Genomic DNA, 25,429 nt, shown 5'->3' with positions numbered 1-25,429 from the left:
ATAAAAAACAAAGGTTTGGAGTCACAAAGCAAAGTAGGTGAACAGTATCAGCATTTAGGAACACGGTTTTTAAACTCTGATCCATAATCATCTTGAGAGAGCCACACAAAACAGCCATTTTCTCTAGTGATGAAAAGCAACCTCAGTCATATTAGGCTGAGGGCCAAGTCTTTGTGGACTTGTTGCCTAGCTACTGGAAGCGATACTGTACATGAAATTCACATACCACTGCAGTGTATTGAAAAATAAAAAAAAAACATGCTTTTTTCACGAAAGGAAGCTTGAACACAAGGCCGGTTGGACTCAGAATTGAGAGGAACAAAAAGGAATAAAATAAGGTTTTCTGGCTTCGGGGAGGGATTCTTCATGCAGAAAGAGAAACTGCACAGACGTTTCATGTCATAGTGACTTTACAGATCTAAGGAAGTACTTCTGTGTACATGTAAAGCACATTGTACAGAGTCTTTTGTTGCTCCAGAGGGAGCTGCGAACGCTCTGATGAATGGCCCGGCTAACGCACTGAAGGCACATTTTACCAAAGAAGAAGAATTAATGGAATAACGAGACGAGAGGGAAACCTATGGCTGCATTGTGTGTGCTCACTGTGCTTAAACCTTCTGAACCCCCCAAAAATGGGGGCTCAGCCCTTCATCAAACATCTTCATGGATCACCCAAGCCCCAAAAATATTAACATTAACCATAAGTATGACTCCAACTTTGGAAAAAACAACTTTTTATATCGATAGCATGAAGCTAAACAGGATTACCATGCAGCCAAACCAACTTTTACCAAGATATGCACAACATTGACATTTATGTCCAGCAGTAAAATGTAAATTGACTTACTCATGGCTGAAATATGATTCATCTGGCTAGAATGGAGCGAGGGCCATTTAGAGACCAGGGAGGGAGTGGGAAAACCTGAACTAAAATAATGATTAAAAATACTTAACTTCACTCAATCAAACCCAAACTTCGCACATATACTCCTAACATATATATCTTACATGCTATTTCAGCATTTATTAATATCGTTACGATAAGAAAAAACTAATTTTTGAGAAATATAGTTTTCCTTTTCTGTGTACCATCATCAACTAATATACCACTAACACATATATTAACTTATTATCTATGTTTACAAGGGTTTTCTGTATATTATAGCTTTTTAAATTAATCAACTAGACCTTTTTATTGAGATGTTCAGTATTTAGTTGAAAGCAAACCATTCACAATTTTCGCCATTAAATTGCTTAAACTATGTTTAAGTCAAATAATTCACTGTTTTAATTCATTATTTTACCGCTATTTGAAACATTTTCTTCTGGATTCCTCACCTAAATGAATGTAATTAATGACAGTGATTTGTGATAAATACATAAACACTCCCACGTCCTCGATGGATATGTTCGGAGGCGCTGCAGTATTTATTGATGGGCAAACCTACATGGTACATTTACAACCACCTGGCACCGTCGCCGTTTATTCATTCTCCGCTTCAATCTGCTCCACCTGTCTGCACGGATCCACCAACACGTCCTTTCGTTCCCAAAGAACAACGCCCTATGGGGAAGCTCCAACTCCATCACCAGTGTTGTGACTTCATCACCCACTCACTCAGTGACTCAGTGACAGACTTTCGCATTCGCGGGGTCTGGCGTCAGCGCTGCTGGCATCGCTAAGCCGGTATCTTTAGTCCTCTGCTTCCTCCCTGCAGAATCAGTAGAGTTGCTTTATTGAAGAAGAACTCCTTGTTATTGGGTTATTCAAAAGCTTTTATTCTCCAGCAACGAAATCAATATCAGTAATGTTGAGTTTTCATCAGCTGTAACTTAACACGACTCAGACAGACAGCTCCTATTTTGCTCGTCTCTTCCCTTTCCTGCCTCTCGGGAAGACGATGGAGTCCTGTGTTAGATAAATAGACCGGAGTGTGTCCACGTGCGATCTGAGAGATCTCATCTTGGAGCTTACAGACTTTGACAGTCAATGCGTCGCAATACGTCAGAAGACAAAATTGCATAGAAAAGATGTGCAATCACAACCAATTTTCCTAATCAAGTGCAATGTGTGGAGCAGGCATGACAACTGTAGCGTGTTCATAAACCTCAGGAGTGTAGGTCCTGCACCGCGTCCGTAGGACACGCCAATGCCTCCTATCTCACCGTCTGAATCACTTAAGATGTCTCAGGAAGAAGGCAACGGAAAGAAGGAAGTCTCCTGCTTCAGGTAGTAGTCGAACCATATTTCTGGGATGTATTATCGCGAAGATATGAATGTTCACGTAAACGTTGTCAAAACGCAGATTAGCAGTTTTTAAAGTGTTTAAAAGGACCAGAAACTCCTTGATAGTTTAATACTTGCAGCTGATTGGCCCTTTGGATATCACGTGGCTGTCTCCCATCCAGATTTCCCAGATTCGTTAAGAAGCTCTTAAGCGCTAAGAGCTTCTTAAGGGCGCTGTGAAAGAAGGACGTGTTTCCCACAGTCGTTCTTAGCTTAAGAAGATCTTTCACTAAGAAGGAAATGTAAGATCAGCCTGACACACTCTTAACACAGTTAAGAACGTATCTGGGAAACACCCTTATCTTAGCGCTCCTTTTTAGCCGAACCCTTCTTAAGAGCCTTCTTAAATCCTTAAGAACTATTAAATCCGGGAATTGCGGCCATTCTCAGTCATTTTTTTGTGATACCATCATGTTTTGTGTCCACTTGATGGACGCAAGTCCAATTTTGTTGTTCTTGCTCTTGAGAAACGCATCTCTTTCACCAACTAGTAGCTTTTTATCTGGGTAGGTTACAGGTAACATACGTTGAGTTTACTAGATTAACTGCTAAAAAAAACAGCAGGAAACCAGGTTGGTGAGAGTGTTTTGAATGTAAATGTGCCGTAGAATCAAACCCCTGCACTAAAACAGGCCTCAAAAGTTGTTCAGAGCTGCAGAGTCCAGCTGTCTGTCACACATCCTATTTTTCAAATTGTACTTGTCGAGAAATATTGAAGGATTGCTGTTGCCTACAATATAATAACAGCCTCCAACAGCACACGCTGAAATGACCCTCGAGATGAATCTGCACCAAAAGTAAACATTAATGTATTTGCTCGGGTTGTGTTTACTGCCTGCCTCTCGCAATAGATATATTGTGCAAGTGCTCGGGTAGTTGTATCCGCCGCTTCTCGTGTCAGGTAATACAGCGAGAAGCCCATTCAATTTCTCCCTTCTGTTTGTTTGTCACGGTTATTCCCTTTGTAAAATTCACTTTTATGAAAAGGCGATTTCTTCTTCTTCTTCTTTTTTTTTCTGTCCTTCCCCTGGCTCAGGCCCTGGAGTGCTACATAAAAGCTTGGTTTAGAAAACATCCTCCCGCCTGCCAGGTGACACAGCGGCGCTGCCCGCCGCCCCCGGGCCTGAAAGCGAGTCGGAAAAGCTGCAAAGAAACGGGGTTGAACTCGTCCCCACTCAGCAGGATGACGGTGGCAGGTTTGTATTTTGTCAACATCCACAGCGAGAGCGCGTGCCTTTTTTGAGTTTGAATGTATTTTTTCCGTGTCCATCACAATCCGGATGACGGCTCGAGCTCAGTTCACTTTTATTTTCTGGGAATGTGACAAAGCCAAGCTCCAAGATATCCAAAGCGTGAGGGAATTCCCCGAAAGCCTCGACAATAGGACGGATTATTAACCGCCGTGCCTTTTTTTTTTTCCTCCAGAGGAATAAGTTTACTTTTTTTTCTGGCCGCGGCCGGGTGTCCAGGGGCCTCCTCCTCCTCTCTTGTTGTTTGTTTTTGTGGAGACGAGAATCAGTATTAAATAAAAATGTAAATAAAATTCCATCTGTGATCTCCGTTCAAAATCCGCTTGGAGGGAAAACCTTAAACTGTGCGATGTCACGGCTGGTTTATCCGACAACAGACTCGGCTTGACAGGAAATCGGGATCCTGGCTCGGCGGCGGCCCTCGGTAGGCATCTCCTCATTGATGTTTGCGCAGCATGAAATGGTTAATGACCCGCGGCTCTGGCACTAATGATCACCCCGACGGTCAAATCACTGCTGATTGAAATGCCAGCGACGTCTGAATGTTTTATCTTCGTTGGAGACACACGAGCATTGGCAAACGCTTTAATGTCAGAATGCAGGCGTCTCAATTATGAGCCTGTCCACCACAATGAAACGACAAATAAAACGCAGCCTCCTTTTAGTCCTTTCAACAATCCACGAGCGGCAACAACAAACTATCAGTACTGCAAGAAGATGTAGGCTCATATCTCCAATAAAAGGATCAGTTTATTGGAAATTCACTACCGGAGATGTACTTTTTAGGACGAATGGGAAGGGAAATAACTATGAAGGACTTAAAATGACTCAAGTATAAATAAATAAATGCTTGAATAAATACAGTAAAAAATGAATAAAAGCTTAAATAAAGGAATAAATCAATAAATGCTTAAGTAAATGAAATTATTACAAGACTAAATAAATACTTTTAAAAAGCCCGAGCTCATTTGCATATAAAGACACCAATACAGAAATGAATAAATACAGAAATGTAGAAATATTTATTTAACAATGTCCTGTTTAGGTAGTTTGGGTAGGTATTTTATTATTAATTTCTACATTTATTTAAGCATTTATTCATTCATTCTTTTATACATTTATTTGAGCTTTTATTTATTTATTCCTGTATTTATTTGTGCATTTATTTATTTATACTTAAGTCATTTTAGGTCCTCCATAAATAAAAGCGTGGGAAAGTGAATCAAGGCAATTACAAAGTGTCTTTGATGTAGATACCACATATTAAAACACAGTGTACATAAATAAACATCGTATAACAATATCAATATGGTGCGGCTCGTTTATTAAACTAACGACGGTTATTATACATCCTGAAGATTGTTTATCAGTGATGATGAATCATGCAGCCTTTATGTCACGATCAAGCCTCGTATCATGCATTGCATGTCACAAAATATCGGTTCTGGCTTAATGTCATCTTTATTATCAATAATAAATGTGTGTTTTTCTTTCTTCATTAAATTATAGATATTTATGCGGGTAGATATCCTCACATCCCAAGCTGTGACTCCAAACTCAGGAAGGAAGTGTGTGACCACGCGTGTGTGTGTGTGTGTGTGTGTGTGCACACGCGTGTGGGGACCACGTGTGTGCATGTGCTGTGCCACATGTGCTCACAGTGACATTGATGGAACGCTCACATGGCATTGATATTGATCCCATAAGCTCCGTAACCCGCTTATGACGAACGACTCGGTGGCTGTTGGACGCCCTATCATGATACCGTCTGCCGCGCGAGCACCTATCTACCTATCTGCATGCAATTAGCATGTGGATGGCGTCGCGGCGCGCTGCAGCGCGTGCACCCGAGTGGAGGAGAAAGAGCAGACTGGCCCTCTGCATTATTTAACAGGATGAGTGTGGGTGCTGGCAGTGGGGGGGCTGCATAGCCCGGCTCTGTCTGGCTGATGGGCTGCTGCAGCGGCAGCGCTCCACACACCCTCTCAGCTTCTCCACGAGGGGAATAAGCATGCGGAAGCAGCGCCCACACCTTTTTTTTGGGGGGGGGGGGGGCGCGCGGGCGCCCCAAGGCAGTGTTCGGGATGCAATCTCCATCTCTGCATTTCCGTGAGATAACATCTGTCAACCTGATGCAACGTTGTCGGCCCCAACCGATAACACGGATAATGAGAGTGGAAGTAAGGAAGCGTCACTCGGGTGGTTGACTGCTCTTAAAACTGGCAGCTGAGAATGATTCACTACGAGTACTCGGAGGCAACCGCTCAAGGATTACAGCGCCAATAAACGGCACATACATACATACATCTACCCGAAAAATATCTATAATTTAAAGAAGAAAGCAAAAACAGACAGAAAGAGAGTATTGATAATAAAGATGACATTAAGCCAGAACCAACAGATAGATTTTGTGACATGCCATGCATGATACGAGGCTTGATCGTGACATAAAGGCTGCATGATTCATCATCACTGATAAACAATCTTCAGGAAGTATAATATCCGACTTCCATTAGTTTAATAAACAATAAAGGAGGAAAATGACATGCATTTGCACAGCCGCAGTATATTGGTAGTCATACAATGTGTATTTATGTACACTGTGTTTTAATATGTGGTATCCACGTCAAAGACACTTTCCCACAGTTTTATTTCCCTTCCTATTTTCCTTGGGGATCCAACCATCCATCCATGAATACGCATACAAACGTTAGCTCAAAGCAACTTTGTGCGTTTTTATTACTGATTTTAAGGATGGATTAAATTAGGACTGGGAACCTTATTTAAACGCCACTACGAGGCCACGCCTTCATTGGTAAAATAAAAATAAATAAAATCGATACAGCATCGTATCGCGATATTTTACGTGGCGATAATGTATCGATACACGAAAGCCTCGTCAATTGATCTCCTATTTAATCAATTCTGAACATTTGGGTTCTGGAATAATAAAATCCATTTATTTTTTGTTGACAAAGTTTTCCTTTAGGGACAATTTGCGGTTGAAAAAAAAAAGGGGAATAAATCGCAATACATCGCAATACTCAATGTATCGTGATAATATCGTATCGGGACTTAAGTATCGTGACAATATCGTATCGTGGAACCTCACAACTTTTTTTCCAAGTCGGCAACAAGAGTCGGGCGACGGCCGTAGAGATGCATTGTCACCGAGTTCCCATCGAACGTCACGACTGTGTGTGTGTGTGTGTGTGTGTGTGTGTGTATGTGCTGTGGATTCAATGTAGCGTACAGATGAAGAAGAGGTTTCTCAATGGTGAAACCACCTCCTCCTTATTTTCTTTTCCATTTTTCTCCGTGCCCCGGACGAGCATCAATATAACAGCGAATCACGACTTTTTCCCCACACGGCGTCTTTCATCAAAGGGGAAGAAGAGAGGGGCCGTTTCACGACACGACTGTAATCAATGGCCGCACGGCCCATTATGAGCTGCAGGCAGACAGAGGCACTTGGACTCGGAAGTGCAAATTCACACACACACACATTGAGCTTCATCAAAACACACACACACGCCATTTTTGGGGGCCTCATTTGCATGCAAATCAGAGCTTTTTCTGGAGCCGAGATGAGATGCAGCGCCGAAATAAGCCGCTCTCTCAGACAATCGCCTCGGCCTGAACGGTCACACGCACGATTATTTACCTGTTTCGTAGATTACACAATGTATGTTAAACCCGTGTCGAGCGAATGAGAGTCGGCGGGGACGGTGAGGAAACGGCGTGCAATTACAAGCGACAGCCTCGCTCGGGCTGATCCCCCCCCCCCCCCCCCACAAGCTCTGCTGCTCGCGGCGCCGGCCAAGCTCACATTGTTGGAAAACGAGATATGAAAAAAATAGAAAGGGGGACAAATTGTGTTGGCGTTAACAAATCCATGCATATTAGCATCATTATGACCACTTTGATCAAATCGCGGGTTACGTAAAAAGCCTGGTGTAACATGGCACCCCAACTTGAAATACTATCCAAATCCCGGCTTTGCATTTCATTCACTTCGTTTGAAAAGGACTTATTACGTCCTCTCAAATTCGTTAACTGAGCCCTTTTGTGTCTGTATTGAAAGGGAGAAAGGGAGCGGCAGGACTAAAATATCATCAAAGACGGGCGGCAGGAATGCAGAAACCAAATATTTGTCTCGGTTCCCCGCATTATGCAGACACCGCTTGATAACACCCCCGAAACCACTGGGAACACCACGAGTTTTGTGCTGAACATCCTTTGGCAGCACACTCGATGTTTTCTACCTATAATGGAAAGAGCAGAAGAAAGATGCTCGAGTTCAATGTTCCCTTTCTTCACTTTTTGTTCCTGCGTTCCCCGAGAGATCTGTTGCATGTTTAACTGCACTGTATTTTTTGACGGCTTCAGGCTGCTAGTTATTTATCATTCTGTAATAGAGAGTATCATTTAGTGTTGTAGTATTCTCCGTAATGTTTTGAAACCAACACCACTGGGGGAAGCAGTCAAAATATGTTGATATTCTGTTGAAAATATGTACTTTATCGTAACTTTTATTTGGAAATGATAATGCTTAAACAGACATCACGTCAGTAGTTAGTAAAGTTTACCTCAACCACTCTTTTTTTTCCTCAACTGCGTTGTTTTATTGTCTAAACCTAAAGTCCATCAGAAGATATAAGCATATTTCATGTCTATATATATTGATAAATGGCCCAAAAACAGTAGAGGGGTACGTAAAGCATCACATCCTTTGTCTGAGCCTTTCAAAACAATTAGAAATAGATTTTTTTTAAATAGATATCCACTGTGTGTCATCTTAATTTACTCTTAACCAGTAACATATATTTAAGGCAACACTTGTGAAAGTTGCCCAGACGTGTAAATATCAGTATATAACACCAAAATTATTCAAATAGCCCTTGTGGTTGCAGAGATGTACTCTTTGGAGTTTGGGTTGGCAATTTTCGAGCGCAGGCCTAAAAAATGAGGTTTGTTTTTTAAAAAAAGGTTAAGATCTGGTTTGGCACAAAATCCATATGGCTAGGTTTTGGTTTGGGTTTATTGTTTCGGTCCATTCCAGTGTGCTGAGAGTCTAACTGACCGCTGTTATTGCTCTGCTAATGAGCCAGTAAGGGATTTTCCAGGCTCATCGACAACACGTCTGTTGATTTATTGAACTGAAATCACACACACACACACGTGTGGATGAGGGAAATCGCACAACTGTTAAACAACGTTGCGTTTAACGTCGCCCTCATACTGAGGTAGTTTATGCGATTAACTAATACTTTACTGACACATTGAAATCTACACAAGACTGCCAAATTACTGTTTTATTCCTCGGTGGACTGGAGAGGGGGCGGGCTCATGTTGCAGGTGTCAGTGCCGGGTTAAGACGAACGCTCTTCTCTTTGTTGAAGCGCCACACTGACAGCTTACCAACTAATCATGCCAGAGGGAAATCTGGCTGTTCCAATATGCAAATAGTCCCAATGTGACGCGCGGAAACTCAGCATAGCAAACACACTGATCTGCTGTTGATGGCGTTCCAGTGTGAAGAGGTTTTTACGAACAAACACAGGCACAAAAAAAACAAAAAAAAACACCAATTGATATGAACCCAAACAATTAAAACAGTGCGTTGAGTTATTGTGGCAGACAATCATTTTCAATTACGGCCACAATGGAGTGAGTGGAATGAATGAAAACCTTTTTAATAACGCAGCCCCACAGAGGAAAGTAACAAATAGGAGAGTTGGCATACGGAGGGAAATAAAAGAAAGGACCGTTGAATGAATTGATGGTATATAACAGAAGCAAGTGAGTTCATATAATCCCCAAAGGAGAAATCAAGGCCTCATCCCATTTGCACAAATGTTGCAATAAAACAGCTTTTTACTGTTCTTTGTACGGTGGCGTCAACGCATCTCAGATGTTTTCACAGAGAAAGAGAGGCATCAATACTGATGGAGCGCGGTACTGTGACTGCGGCCTTGAACGCATTAAAAGCGATGAAAAGAAAGTTGTGTGTGAAAACTCCAAAAGGATGTCACAGCGAGATGAAAGTGTGTAGGTGGCTGAAACGCTCATCGATAAAATGTCTTAAAACACACGACTCTGCAGATTTTTCTATTTTTTGCTTAGTCTGTGCATAATCAAATGAACATAATCAAAAGTATGCCTTTGCACGCGTCACGTTATCGGATTTTTTTTGTCGAGCGCAAACGGCGTCAACAGAAGGTATCCGGTACTCGCTAACCCTGAAACAGGAAAGCCTTTTAAGCAAAAAAAAAAATCACAGGACAGGATGGGTAAGGGAGTATTTTAAAGTCAACCTCTATTATGCGCAGTGAGCCTTAAAAGCCAACGGATGGATGGAAAGTGTAGAGAACGGGTGAGAAATAGAGTTTGGCCGTCCGCCTGATCACCTGAGGGACGGCGGGCAACAAGAGAGCTGTGGAGGGATCAAAGGAAGAGCGTGAAGGATCAAGCGTGGAATAGATTGTCAGGAAAAACCCCCCCTTATTTACACAGATAGCCTTGAGAGACGATCTTGTGAAGCATTGTAGCGGACTGCGGGCATCAATCCTCGGCTAAATGTGTTCCGGGTTCGACATTGTACCGCAACACGGATGTTTTTGACAGGCGTTACATGTCCTCGGAGGATTACAAGACAAGTAGCGGTAAACAGAGCTCACCGCTGCTAAGGTTCAAACACAAAGACATGAAAGGATCCAGGACGGACGGGTTAAGAAATACTGAGTATCAAGAGCTCATCCCCCCGTAGGCCTGACAGGTGGCTCTGATAAGTTTTCAGCTTTTTCGCCTTCGTCGAGGACGGCAGCCGGTCAGTTCGGGTTTCATGTCAGTAACCTTCCAATGCTGTGAAAAAGACTTTCAAAACATACAGAGAAACTTCTCAAAGCAAGACTGGAACAGAATCCGCTTATGTCGATCAGGACGCTCGGTATTCGCCAAAATACCAGAACTTTACTAACGAATGACCTCTGACTTGTTTTGGACCGTCTCATCCACTGTATTCGCAAGTGAAGAGGAACTTTCTGGGCTCCCTTAGCGGCTAACGTTTACTCCAGTGTTCGGTTTGTCCTTTCTGGGCTCCTGTAGCGGCTAACGTTTACTCCAGTGTTCGGTTTGTCCTTTCTGGGCTCCTGTAGCGGCTAACGTTTACTCCAGTGTTCAATTTGTCCTTTCTGGGCTCCTGTAGCGGCTAACGTTTACTCCAGTGTTCGATTTGTCCTTTCTGGGCTCCTGTAGCGGCTAACGTTTACTCCAGTGTTCGGTTTGTCCTTTCTGGGCTCCTGTAGCGGCTAACGTTTACTCCAGTGTTCAATTTGTCCTTTCTGGGCTCCTGTAGCGGCTAACGTTTACTCCAGTGTTCGATTTGTCCTTTCTGGGCTCCTGTAGCGGCTAACGTTTACTCCAGTGTTCGGTTTGTCCTTTCTGGGCTCCTGTAGCGGCTAACTTTTACTCCACTGTTCTGTTTGTCCTTTCTGGGCTCCTGTAGCGGCTAACGTTTACTCCAGTGTTCGGTTTGTCCTTTCTGGGCTCCTGTAGCGGCTAACGTTTACTCCAGTGTTCGGTTTGTCCTTTCTGGGCTCCTGTAGCGGCTAACGTTTACTCCACTGTTCTGTTTGTCCTTTCTGGGCTCCTGTAGCGAGAGAACTTTCCAATCCGCAATATTGCAGATAGGAAACGTCTCTCTACAGGAGCCCAGAAAGGACAAACCGAACACTGGAGTAACGTTAGCCGCATAGTATAGCGTCATCGTGGTAAGGACGACCACCGAGCGATTAGACATCAGACTTTAACGTGTTTCCGTTAGCTCCAAATACAAATAGTTTACTGCCTATAGAGGATCAGATTACTACACTTGAATTATTTTGGGCGCACACTTCCTTTAACGCAGAGTGCGATGCTCCGGTGTACCGGCGTGTTAAGATAAGCGATGGACATTCAGAAGGAAACTAAAGGAATTAGCAGGAGAAAAAAAGGGAATTATTTCGGCTGTCTTGTTCAGCGTCTAAATGAATGAACCAACAGCTCGTTCTTAAGCCGGTTCGTATTTGCATGGTCCTCCATCATCAGTCATCATTAAGTCTGCTATTTAATAGTACATAACGCAATACTGGAGTTCTGTTTGCCATTTATTCTACATTCAAAAAGCCCTTCAACCAATTTCCTCACACAGATGGCACAGCAAATGTGATCAGGGATAGCTGCACAATTGTCTCTATCACTCTGCAGCCATTTGTAACCCATATCAGCAATTTTCTTGGCAAACAGAAAACACTCAACCAAAGCAGGGGCTTATTGCATCCTCTCAAAAATCCAATAGCTGGTATGAAATTGAATATTCCTCGGAGTCAGATGAACACTTCAGTGCAGAGCTGACGAGCACATTCACTCGCCTTTGTGTTTGGTGACTTGAATTACCGCTCGTGGAGTAAGAAAATCTATCATTAGCACATTAGTGCCATTGGAAATCAAATATTTATGTCACTTGGAAAAGGGCTGTGTAGGTGAACACCGCGCTCATTCGGATTACAGCAATTAAAAATGAAGGGGTAATTATTCATCTCGTATCTTTTGTTTTCTGCTACCTGCGTGCTCTCGCAGGGCCATCGCCAGCCATCCGCCTGGAAAACTTTCCCCCCGCGGCTTTTACACTGCTTATTTCCCAATAACCACACAGAGGCTTTACAAAATGAACCATTGATCACAAGGTGGGGAGGAGGGCTAGGGGAGACAAAGTAGTATGGATCAGGCTGGTCATTTGAATATGAATGAAGTCTTGGATCAATGGGTGACCCTGGAGGACGCCTTTACACATGAGTCGGCAACACCTTGAAATGTGGGCGCTGAAGATGTGAGCGAGCTGTATTGAAAGATTTAGAATCGCTTCAGAGACAATGTGGACATTAACACACAGATAAGCCCGGCAATCCTGGAAAAAAAACATACATTTTTCCACTTTCTTCTCACGTCTGCTTTCAATTTCACCAACGTCAGAGGATTATTGGAAGTGGGCGAGGGACAAACGCAGTAAAGTATTTCGTAAAGCGACAATGACTTGAATGTTTACAGGCTTAGTTAGGTTCTGCTATTATGTGATGACACAATAGAGGCCGAGAGCAATGACGTTTGCAAGTTTTCCAAAAATGGAGCATCAGATTAAATGACGCAGTCGTTTGCTGATCTTCTGGTGATCTCTTGGTGCTCTTACTCACGGCTATTTTCATTTTTTGGGGAGGATAAATCACTCGTTTTCTACATCCAAAAAGGTGTTGCAAATGGATGTCACATTTCCAAAAGAGCCCAATGTCTCCAAATCAGTAATTTGAACAAACAAAATAAAATATGAATCAGGTTTATTCTCAATGTGTGTGTACACGTACCCGTTGCTCTCGTTGCACGTACATTAAATAACAAACTTGCATCCAGCCTGCGTCAAAACGCAGCCTCATTAGAACGACTGTGACTAACAAATCTCTCTAAAATATCCCTCTCTGTCTCAGCGAGGGGCTTTTAATCAAAGTTAACATGGATAATCCAGCGTGATAGATTTTCTGTCTCCGTGATTGTCGGAACATTGCCGCAGTTTCCTAAAATGCTTCATTTATTTTTTCCTGAGAGACTGACAGCAGCTCAATGTTTCCAATTAATAAAAGATATCTTTCGGTTTGATCAACTTTTAAACTAAAGCTTTTTGTGCATAATCTAAAACATACACATTCAAAACTTTCTCCATCAGCAAAGTTTCACGGAAGTCGCGTTTCAGTGAACAAAACAGAAGATGAGTTCAGCTATTCTCTATAATAGATCACTGTCCCCGTGTGAAATTGCCTCAAATATTAGGAGGCATTTCTTTGTGAGAAAATGTCATGTTGAATTTGTTCTCTGTTGCTGAAAATCTTCTTGTAACTGCATTTCGACGGCTGAAAGAAACACATTCGATGTGACGTTTGCAAAAATGTCTGGTGTAAGGCTCTTTTTTTGTGTGTCTAAAGTAGGAAGTTGACTTTGTGAGGTTGCTTCATAAGATCCAACGTTAAAGTCGGATAGATAAGAAGAGGACAAAGATAAGCACAAATACATTTCTGCTGCAAAGGTTTCGGTGCAGTTTTCTCTGCTTTCTCACCTCGCTGCCTCTTGATCTATCGAATAGAAACCGATCCAGCACTTCGTTTGTACTTATAGCTAAAAAAAAAAAGGAATGTGCTGCTACTGATATACAACCCATGTAATAGGTTCATGTGTAATCCATGAGACCTGGATGAGAGCAATAACGTGTATGGAGGTCATGAAATGGGCAACTCCCAGCTTGCTCCCCGCTGTAGCCAGCTAGCGTTGTTGCTAGCTCTCCGCTAGCGCTGGTACTAGCTCTCCGCTAGCTCGCAGACAACCACCAAAGGTCGCGGGGCCTGTCCCGGCTCCACGCGGGCAGTAGCAGCTAGCGGGGAGCTAGCAGCAGCGCTAGCTAGAGTGGGGACACCCACCGAAGGTAAGAGCGGCTTGTACCCCGACTTGTCCAAATGAGGCGAGAACTTACCAACGATACGAGACGTTTTCAGCTCTCAGTTCCGCTAGCAGTTAGCTGTAGGCTAATGGAGACCAACGGTGTAACCCTCACGACCGAGGGATCAAAACGCCACCTTCCAGTCGCTTCTCAGACAAAGCATCAGCACAAGGTCTGCCTGCTGAAGCAATTTAGCAGTTATTTTAACCCAAAGCATGACATTTTTTCCTGAATCTAACAAAAGGGCGTGCAACGACGCACAGATCTCTCCAGAACACTCAGAGGAAAATGCATGAAAAATAACCAAATAAATAAGACATCATACGAAGCGTTCCAGTACACAAACTCATAGTAACACAAGGTGGTGATAACAGCCCAAAAATCTGCTATTCGTCTTCCTCCTCTGCACCGTTTTCCTTTGTAAAAGGAGCAGCGGTTCATGTCCACCACCTGGTGATATTAGCTTGTCTGCATTACACACCGACATGTTCGACACCCCCCAGCACAGGGCTGGTAAGTGATAGTGGACTGTTTCACTGGCTGAGCCCCACAGACTTACACACTTCAGAAGTCTCCTTAGTCCATATTGACTTTGTCTTTACAGCTGTCATGAACTAATTTCATGCTTCGCGTGGCTCTTTTTTTCCCTCAAGCGAGCTCCTGCTCACGAGCACAACGCTGAGGAAATGCAGCACGAACACTAGAAATGTTACGTCCAAAAAAACAACAACAAAAAAAGAGAGAGTCCGTCTGGAAGATAATAATTAGGATGTCATTTTAAAAAGATGAATTAATAGCAAATGCGTACGTAAATAATGATTTCATTGCACGTTGCGAAAACAAATTCCAGAAAAAGTCTCTACTAAAAAGAATTAATCACAAAACAGGCAGGATAGTAACATGAACGTATAATTAATCAGTGATGAAAACATCAGTTTAGAAAAAAAAAAAATACTTTTAATGAGTCCAAAATCCAATTGAGCAATCAAATAGTAAGTAAACAGATACTGAAGCCACTCCTATTTGTACAGCAAAATTAGAATTAAAAAGCGTGATAGTCTGGGGAAATCCTCCTGACGGCTAATAATTGTTCACAGTTAATTGGCATTACAGTCTCAAAGCAAAGTAATAGTTTTTTCTTACACATCAGTCCATGGCAGTTATTCCCAAAGTGACTGCAGCCAGGACTGACAAAAGTTTAGTCTGGATTTTACAAGTTTTAAACCAATTTATCAGCTGGCTGAGGCAGAAATTCTCAAAGTTTGCTTGTGGGTTTAATTAAAAAAAAAAAGTCAGCTGGGAGATGTCAACACAAGTAATCAGTAACCAATGTAGAGGCCAGATATGTAGAATAAGGGTAAACAATAGGAATATAATTTTCCATCACGGTTGACTCAACCCAAAGACCCAAATCAGGCTTTTCAAAAACACAGACGCAGAAATCATGTAAATCCCAAATTGTCCCGCTCATTGATTTGGAAAGCTACGCTGTCAGAAATGGTAAAGCAACGTTTAAATCACTTTAAGAAATATAATCACAAATCACTCAAATCTCACTCAAGTGAAACCTCTTTATATTTTACAATAAACTGGTGACGAATGAATTTTAGAGCCAAGAGGACATCTCTTCAAACTTTATTACCTAGAATTTCTTGGTTGCAAATGGAGTTTTTTGGCATCGTATGTGTCGGCAATCACCAAATACATTGAAGGCATTCTGTCAAAGTGAGGGACGTCTCAATATCGCTGTTATTGAGAGTAAAAACACAGGACTTTCACTCTGGAGGCCGCTGTTCATGTCCAATGTAAAAACCAAAAGTGGGCGTTGACTTTAATCTTTTTACACAACGTTGTTTCACGTAATATTTTATTATTGTTATTTTGTGTAACATAGTCCCACTTGTTATTCAACGTTAAATAAAGTCAAGTTTCACAACGTCAACCACGTGGCATTATGTATTTTTAAATCTGTGAACACATTAAATTCATCACACGATTTGCAAAAAATGTAAAATGCTGTGAAAAATGTGTTTCTGGTGACTCGGTTGTAAATATCTTTGATTATGGTAATGCAAGTAATTTCTTTTGAAGGTTATGTGAACACTACCAAACATACAAAAATGTAAGCAATCACCACAAATTTAGTTCCACATTGAAATGCAAACAAGTCAATGCTCATTCAAGCCTTATTAACATTGTTTAGTGTCGGCTAGTAAAAAGACTTCTTGTGAAAGTCCCTGCGATGATGAAACAAATGCAGTGGACAGAGTAATGAAAGCCCCTTCTGAGGCAATAACTAATAATTCATGTGACATTGATCAAAGGGACTAAGTTACATAAAGGAAATGAGAGTGTCATACTTTTTCTATTAACCCAACGTCTTGTTTCTCTTCTGGACCTCTACTTCCTGAGGCCTCGGGGTAAAGTCTCTTCCCACCTGTATAGAGGTCGGGCAGCGGGGTTTGGGGACGATAGGATTCAGTGGATTGCTCAAGGGCAAATCTTAGTAAATGTCTAAAGGAGCACAGGAAAAGTCTACGGAGAGTTTAATTATGAGAGAAAAACCAACAGTTCACAATAATAAAGTAGCGTTTTGATAAAAAGTTTCAAAAGGAGAAATCTTTGAAGAGTTTCACCACCTTGGACGCCTGAAAACGATCAATATGAAACAACCTGAGAAGGAAACGTCAGTCTTTGGTTGAATTGTTCACAGTTTACGTACAAATACTGAACAACCTATGACTAAGGTTGCTTGCAATTTAGGCTGGGAGTCAGAGCTTGAACATTAAAAGTGGTAAAGACACACGTTGTAATGAACCCAAACTGAATTATTATGATTTCCCTGCAAATTGAAAACCACCCTGATTCAAAGTGCTGACAGCAGTTAGTATTCCAACCACATTTTGGGTAGTTACACATTAAAGGATTGTATTTTTCAGTCTATTTTTGAGTTCAAATATTTGCCAGATGATGGATTTCACCAGATAACTTAACATACAAGTGGCAATGACATCAACTCAAGCTTTTGTCCTCACTCACAGACAGTAGTTTCATTTCAAATCCCTGCATTTTGCTTTTGAGATAATTAAAACCAGATTAAAACCCCAATTTTTACAGCTTATTTTATTACAGCAGTTAATCATTCAAGCCGAGCTCCCAGCTGCCAGAGTGCTCCTCACTTTGTGGAGAATTACTCCTAAATGAAGTGGTTTGAATAAGCCCACACCTTACTGAAAGACATTTAGCACAAACGTTTAAAAAGAAAAATGCATCAGTTAACTCACTAAACACAGATTGAGCACACCGTGAGTGATGGTGCGATATTCGTCGTGGCACCGGACCAAAAGCCGGAGGAGCGAGACCACGAGAGGAAGGAGCTGAACTGAAATTGACTGTAAAGCTGGCGGGACCCATTAAGAGTAGTTTGGTTTACAAAAAGGCCTTTCCAAGTTAGTGAGGTGCTCACTAGCTTAATGTCACGTTTAAGAAGGAAACCGTTAGCTGATCTAGCTTCACCTCCTGCAGGTTTTTGACTTCTTTTAGGAGTTACCGTGCACCGTGACTTTGTGGTTGCCTTCCACGTGAGATGTGCCGTCTCACGTAGAAGGTACCGTCTCACGTAGAAGGTACCGTCTCACGTAGAAGGTACCGTCTCACGTAACCTGTACCAGGTAAAATGGAAGTTTTTAAATTGGACTTTTATGGTTGTAACCCACACAAAAAATGAGAAAAAAAATGTATCATGGCGGCTTTAGCTCATGAGGTTGAGTGGTTGTTCTGCAACCACAAGGGAGCTGGTTCAAATCCCCGGTCTCCCAAAGTGTCCATGTTTTTGAGCTCTGTTGCTCTCCGGGTGCTTCTCATCAGCCCCACTGCTCCTAAATTACTATGAATGGGTTGAATGCAAAATTTCATGCATGTGTGTAAAATTGTTAGCAATATGATGATGTAATAAAGTTTAAGTTTGAATAAATATCGAAACACGTGTTATTTAATTTGTGTTGTGTAAAGTCATACGCACATTTTGCTTTCACGTGAAAATGATGTAGATTTTAAAAATGTAAGCACAAAGAAAATACATGAAAAATGCATATTTATAAAATAGAGAATACATTTTTTTCATTTGTGAATCACTTCCTTTTTGTTTGTGGGAAATGCGAACACAGCAGCTTGGCGTCAACCGGGAGGTGAAAGACAAAGTGGAGCTTCTTTATTTGCATACGTACGGAAAAATAGAAACCACAAAACTCTGAACTGGGATGTTGCTGGAATTTAATGTTACCGGGGTTGGATTGAAACCGCTCAATGCCGAAAACATGAGCTTCTTTATAGCCACAACTTCCTCCAATCTGTGAATAGGCGACATCAAATCTAACTTATTTCGTAAATTCAGCTATAGCGAAGTTCTCCAAAAAAAAATGTAGAAAACCGTATTGCTGTACAGTCTCTTTTAAAAACCAGCCTGAATAAAAACAAGCCTCCGAGTGCTGAGGGTAGAGGTCTTAATCAGATGCATCTTCTCTTCTCTTTGACTCGAGCCTCTTCTCTAAAGCGGCTGCTTTTGTCAAAGGTATCGCAGTCCGGTTAGCCGCGTCTGCTAACTCGCTTCCGGCTCGTTGCTGCCAAGGCCAACTATTAGTGGCAGCTTCTGCCTCCTCTGACCGGGGAGCCGGTGTGGATCGACCGCTGCAGGGCTCAGAGGTGGGGGGGTCAAGGCTGGACCAGTGCAGCATCGGGACTCCGGCAAAGGGAGAAGTGTAGCCTGGTGGACACGCGCTACAGGAAATGTGTGTACCTCTGGCGGTCTGAAGTGATGGATAGATAGAGCGAGATGGAGTGAGGAGGCAGCGTGGGGATTTGAGCGAGGAGGGGGTAGATGGACAGAGATGGAGCGAGAGGGAGGCCGAGGTCAATAGCCTTCAAGGCAACAGATAGAAACAGTTGCTTCAGTATCATGTGTGTAAACAGCGTGAAGCCAGCCTTCCAAATTGTCCACACAAAAAAACACAAACAACTAAAAGTTTGCACCTGAGCCATTTAAACTGTCAAGAACTACACAAGACATGGGAGCCTCGAACGTACTGCTCGATTGAGCTAAAAAGACCTGTGGGTTTGAAGGCTTTAACCCACTTCCTGTATCCTCTACGCATCTTGATTAACTGCCTAACAAATATGGGCCTACTTGAACCATTATGCTTGTTTATTCCTGTGCAACAGCTTTGAGCAAATGCATTTTGAGACGATAAAACTGCTGCTTAAAGTACATTATGTTATATTTAACTTTAGCCCCTCTGTCCTTGCCTCCAGCCAGATTTCCCACTTCTCCAAACCTGCTCGTAGCAATTTACTACCTGTCCGCTAAATTCCCCCTGAGTTTTCTGCCTGACCTTGCAGCGATATCACAACTTTGAGTCCGGCAGATCCCTCCTGCACTGCAATAACTACTTCCTTTCCAGGCCGGGTCACCTGTCCTTGACCGCCCGCCCCTTCACCTGGTCACCTGCTTCACATAATAATTTCACAAGACATATTGCAATCAAACTGCAGGCAAAGATAATTAATCATGTGCTCTGTGATGGAGCATGAGACCATTTGTGCGTTTAAAATCATAAACCTTCCTGAAATAAAGTCATTTTTTGACATAAATGTTTTTATTGCCTATGTCAAGAGTGCGACTCAGGCCTTTTTATTTTGCCCAAGTCAAAAGATGATGTGATTTAGGCAATTTTACAAGCTTTTCAAGATGGCGGCTTGAAGCTAGCATTTAAGCTAGCAATTTCGTTAGGATTTTTGTGAATGAAAATCTCGCTCAAACATAATATTAGTAATCATGACATAATTTGACCGGTATTACAGTATACTGTGCAATGTCTAAAGGTAGCATGTGCACTCCTTTTACATTTGGTTAAGTTTTTAGTTTTCAGAAAAACTGACATAGGCCATTATTTTAGGAAGGTGACGATATGGAAATCAATGATCCTATACAGCAGTTGACAAAACACTAAAATTTGCTTCATCTGCACATAAAAAAATGTAATGTAGTAAAAGAAAATGCATGGATGGAAGTGAGAAGATGCTTGAAAACACACCAGTGTGATCCTTTAATGATTAAACGTCCTTTGAAATCAATGTTCCTTTAAATAAAACTTATTTTGCTTCTTCAAGTCGTCCTTGTGACTTTCTTCCCTGACATGCAGATCTGTCTTTGAGCCGACGCACCCCAAAAGCAAAACACAAAAGCTTTTGTCAACGCAGAAGCGGCATCAAAACCTGTTTATTCCCACGTTCTCAGTAGCTCACGCACCGAGGGACACGGAGAGTAGGCAGTCGTATTGACACTCCTACAGACAAAAAAACATTCAGCACATTGTAAATTCTTAGCTCGAGCAGAGCTGCAAAGAATACTGAACTATTTAAATCAAAGAGGGGTAAAGTTACTTTTGTCAGCAGCGTGCTTTGTACTGCCAACATCAAACTTTTATCTTTCATAGCCAGAGGGCGGACTTAGAAAACAATATTGAGCTCTGAGGGCCATTCAGATGTTTCCCATAGGCTCTGGTGCGTTTAGATATTCAGCCTGGGAGAAGACGTTTGCAGACAAGTCTGGAAATCCTAAGGTTAAACCCCCAAAGATAAAGTCCATGCATAGCAATTAACCCACAGAATTATTGGTGGCAACCCCAACCGGCCCATCAGCACGATACCGAATAACAGCTTGAGTTTTTTGTTCAAACTACCTGCCTTGAATAAGAACTGTCTCACGGCTTTCCACAAGGCAAATGGCAGACTTGGACAAAGAAACATCTGCACAGTGCACATTGTGTTTTTGTTCTGTGCCGTGTGAACCAGAGGAGCCGACAACATCTGCTGCTTGATTCTGTGGGCGAGGTGGGTTTGGACCTGGAAGAGGAATACTTTTACATTAAACTCCCATGTGTGAAGACAATATAATCCAAGCAGACCCACATTCGCAGTTGCTCGTGTGTTCACTGTTCCACCTTTTTAGGCTACAATTAAACTGTGAAATCATGCGTCATATAAGTTCAGATCAAGGTACAATATTCTAATTGTGCATGACTTTCTTCCACCTCTCAAAATGTGCAATATTTCCGTTTAACTCCCTTTCCCCATTTTCACAATCCAGGAACAGCAGTCAGGACTAGTCTATGTATTACTGTTATTTAACATTTTAAAAAACTGTATCTAATACCTTTCTTGTACATTTACCGCCGTATGTGTAGTGTTTTTTTATATTTGTTTTCTCTAAAAGTCGGGTTACAAGCCGCTCCTACCTTTGGTGGGTGTCCCCGCTGTAGCAAGCTAGCGCTGCTGCTAGCTCCCTGCTGTAGCAAGCTAGCGCTGCTGCTAGCTCCCTGCTGTAGCAGGCTAGCGCTGCTGCTAGCTCCCGCCTGCGTCCCCGCTGCCCGCGTCGAGCCGGGGCTGGTCCCGCTACCTTTGGTGGTTGTCGAAAAGCTAGCAGGGAAGCTAACAGGGAGCTAGCGTAGAGAGCTAGCTCCCCGTTAGCTTCCCGACAGCCATCGAAGCAGTAGTTATTATTAAAGTGTGTTTTTAAATTTCTAAACTGTTGGCTCAGAGAGCCCTGCATAAGAATCCCAATGTGTCTGAACTATTGGCAAATAAAATACCTTTAAAAATAATAATAAATAAATAAAAAATCTGACTTTTTGACTTTTAATAATGTACATTCATAAACTTGTTTCTCAATGTTTTTTGCATCGGAGAAAACTGAATTGTCTATATTCACACGCACACACACACACACACACACACACAAACACACAATGCTGAGTAGCATCTTACAAGATATTAATAAGTGGAAAGAAATAATAAGAAAAAATATATATAAAAAGGTGGTATTAGTGGCTTTGGACATTACAGAAAAGAAAAGACATGTCAAAATGGATTCAGTGAATAACATCGTCTGGTGTGCCTCTCAATAGGAAAGGCAGAACGCCATTATAGCTCTAATTAAATAACAGCGCTCTGCAGAGCTTATTTTGACATAACCTCCATTTATTATTTTAGACCGCATCATGTTTTATTAAAAGGGCTGCCAGTCTAAATTGCTGCATTAGTGGTGTACAAATGTTCGCACTGTGTGAAGGCAGAAAAAAAAATATTTTGAAGTGTTTGTTTTGGAACGGCTGACCATTAGACTTCTATTTTGGAAAGTGCTCTCTCGGCGTTTCCTCCACCTGTGGCACTAAAACCTCACAAACAAAGCTCAGGAAGAGACACATTAATGCTGACCTTCTCGCTCCTTGAATCTCAACCTCGTTCATGGTGGATTTCTTTTCTTTTTTTACTTCCAAATGGAAAGAAATTGTAAAGTAAATAGAAATGTTCCTTTTGTCCCGTGAAGGAAAGCAAACAGACAACACCACTCGGAGGTTAAAAGCTCTTTTTTACATTTTTTTTTTAAAGAAAAAGCCAAAGCTTTGAGTCAAGGACAGCGTGCCATCCTGTTCTCACTCCCAGGGCGTTGAATTATAATGCTTGGGCAGAGGGGCAGCGTCTTGATAGCATTGCACAAAGCACTATTTTTAATGTCTGTATGAGATGCAGACGGCTTTCAACTAAATCCAATGTAAAAGCACAATCCGTGTCATTTGAAGACAGCCATATCAATGGATGTAGTATTAAGAGTCCCTTAAGGCTGGGAGGGATGGTGGAGGATGGGTCCAACGAACGAAACAGGGCTTTTACTTTGGGGAGTTTTGTGTAGGAAGAGGACGTCACCCATCGGTTTTGAAGGCACAATCTTGAAGCCCTCGTCTTGGTTTTTGGTCCATTGACAGGAGAGGGCGGAGCTAATGACAACCAAACGCTAAATGAGTTATTTTTAGGCGACCTAAATGTCAACTTTCGGAAGTGTGAACACACTGTGAAAGGGTTCAAGCTCCAAGACTCCCAGACCCGACAGCACTTTGGTAGCCACCTGTCAATCAAAAAGTAGCCACGCCCTAAAGCATACACTGTAAGAAACGTATTGGGAAATTGACAGTTATTAACTGGCAGCCATTGACAAGAAATATACTGTAGAAAAAACACAGCTAAATAAATAAATAGGCGCTAAATCACAATAAATAACTGTCAGCCATTGACAAGTAACTTACTATGAAGCAAAAACACAGTAAACTGGGGGCTGAATCTCAGTAGATAACTGCAGATTTCATAGCCATTTTTTACAGTGTACTTTTCGTTATCAGCCATTTGACTCGATAAACTCAGGTTTAATTTAAAGCAAATTCCTCGTAGACTACGATACAATCAAGACTTATTTTGCCAACCAGAGGACTCATTTGAAAGCATTCAAGGCACCATCGCCATATCAGAAACCGCTTAATCGTACAACAAAGTGCATGTAATGACCCTCGTGGCCACTGAGTCTAATCTCACCCTTCGAGCATTGTTTAAACTCTGCAAGTCATGCAAGAGTCCTTCATGTCCAACAACTTAAAAGTGTCCGAATAAAAGATGCGACGTTAAGTTTTGTGTGTTCTAAGATCACTGCCTCTGAAATGCACCTTTTATGTGTTAAGTCTATTGAGACCGAGCTATATAGGGCTTTGCACTTCAAAAGGGCCCGAGCGGCATGAAATCCAGTAATTACAACAACATAATTGTGTTTATACATAACTCAGAACAAAGACCTCTTAAAAGAGAATGTAGCCAAGTGTGCACATGTCGCTGGTAAGTGAAGCATTCATTACGCCTGATCAAAGTGTATCCAGCGGAGAGAGTAGGAGGGGTGAAGGGGGGAGTGGGAGGAGAGACGAAAAGGATGATGCAAGTGCTGCCTTTCATTTGCTTAAGGGACGACTGCAAAGAACAGCGCAGCCTGCAGCCCCAATGCCCCGTCCTAATGTCATCATCATCACAGTGCCAGGGAGACGCGAGAGAAAACAGAGTCTGCCACAGGAAAAGTTTGCCGCCTTCACGGATTCCTCGGCGTGAACTTGAATGCAAAGTCAGATGCAACAAAAACACAGGTTTTCAGTGCTACTTTGAGATGAATCCAACTGCCTGGAGCGCCATTTGCATTACAGTCGTGGATTTGGTCTCTGAAGTTTTAAAGTTGTTTTTAATACTGGTAGAAATTGGTTATTCTGGTTCTTAGCATATATATAATTACCTTAAAAGTCGGGTTACAAGCCGCTTCTACCTTCGGTGGGTGTCCCTGCTGTAGCAAGCTAGCGCTGCTGCTAGCTCTCCGCTAGCTGCTGCTGCTATTGCCAGTGTCCCTGCTGCCCGAGTCGGGGGTTGTCGGGGAGCTAACAGGGAGCTAGCAAGGAGAGCTAGCAGCAGCGCTAGCTGGCTACAGCGGGGAGCTAGCGGGGACACCCACAGAAGGTAGTAGCGGCTTGTAACGCGACTTTTACGGTATACTACATGGTTTTTTTGGAGGGGGGATATACCAGCATGTCTTCACACACTGCTATGAAGTACAAAATACTGACACACTCAACCATATGTGTCATCTTTATTGGATTCCTTGGAAATCATTGCTCTGTTCCATGAATGTTTATCAAGCTGCATGCGCCTGAGTTCACTAAATGCATGATCTTTCATCCCAGCTGCTCTCCTGGAGTCAAAGTATGAATTCAAAGTGTTGTCTCTGCAGCTCAGTTTATTAAACGGCCGGAGAAAAAAAAACAAGTGTTGAAATGGACGGTCCACATTGTAAAGTAAAACCTGTGATTATTGGGGCGCCACAAAATAAATTGTAACTATTTCTAAGCACAATATATTCATGTCTTTTGAGATGGATAATGTTTGCATCATGAAGTCACACACTCCTGCCGTGACATGGCTGAGTAACAAGGCAGACAACATACGTTATACACAGCAGATCAGACACAACGCCTCCATTTTCCTTCAGCACCAACACAACAAACGCAAGTGAAGGCGTCGGAAGAACGGGACCTCGCTTCCACAGGTGTGATTCATTTTGTGCAGTGAGGGTGAAAACGCTGACGCGTCAGGTTTTGTTGGCAGATCACTGGGCCTCCTGTTTATATGTTGCATCAGGCCCTGAGGGAGTCTGAATACAGTTTAATAAGACACAGGATTGTGTTACCTCGTGCTTCAACAGCAGCGCGTGCACTGTACTACACCCTTCTTGTCCTCATGCTTTCCATAACCCTCGACTTCACCAATGACAAAAAACTAAAAGTTAACCAAATTCTACGCATGACATCTTGATTCTCAACCTTAAAACAGTCCTCGAATAAGTGAGTGAAAAATATCCTCACTCTCTCACGCCCGCTGTTCTTTAAATGGCAGATTTGAAATTACTTTTGTTTTTAATAAACTACAATGTGGCTTGAGCACATTTTCAAATAAATGTCA

The sequence above is a fragment of the Clinocottus analis genome, unplaced genomic scaffold (genome assembly GCF_023055335.1).
Source record: "Clinocottus analis isolate CAN_PGR_092001 unplaced genomic scaffold, fCliAna1.0.p SCAF_8, whole genome shotgun sequence".
Taxonomy (NCBI): Eukaryota; Metazoa; Chordata; class Actinopteri; order Perciformes; family Cottidae; genus Clinocottus; species Clinocottus analis.
This window is presented reverse-complemented; position numbering follows the sequence as displayed.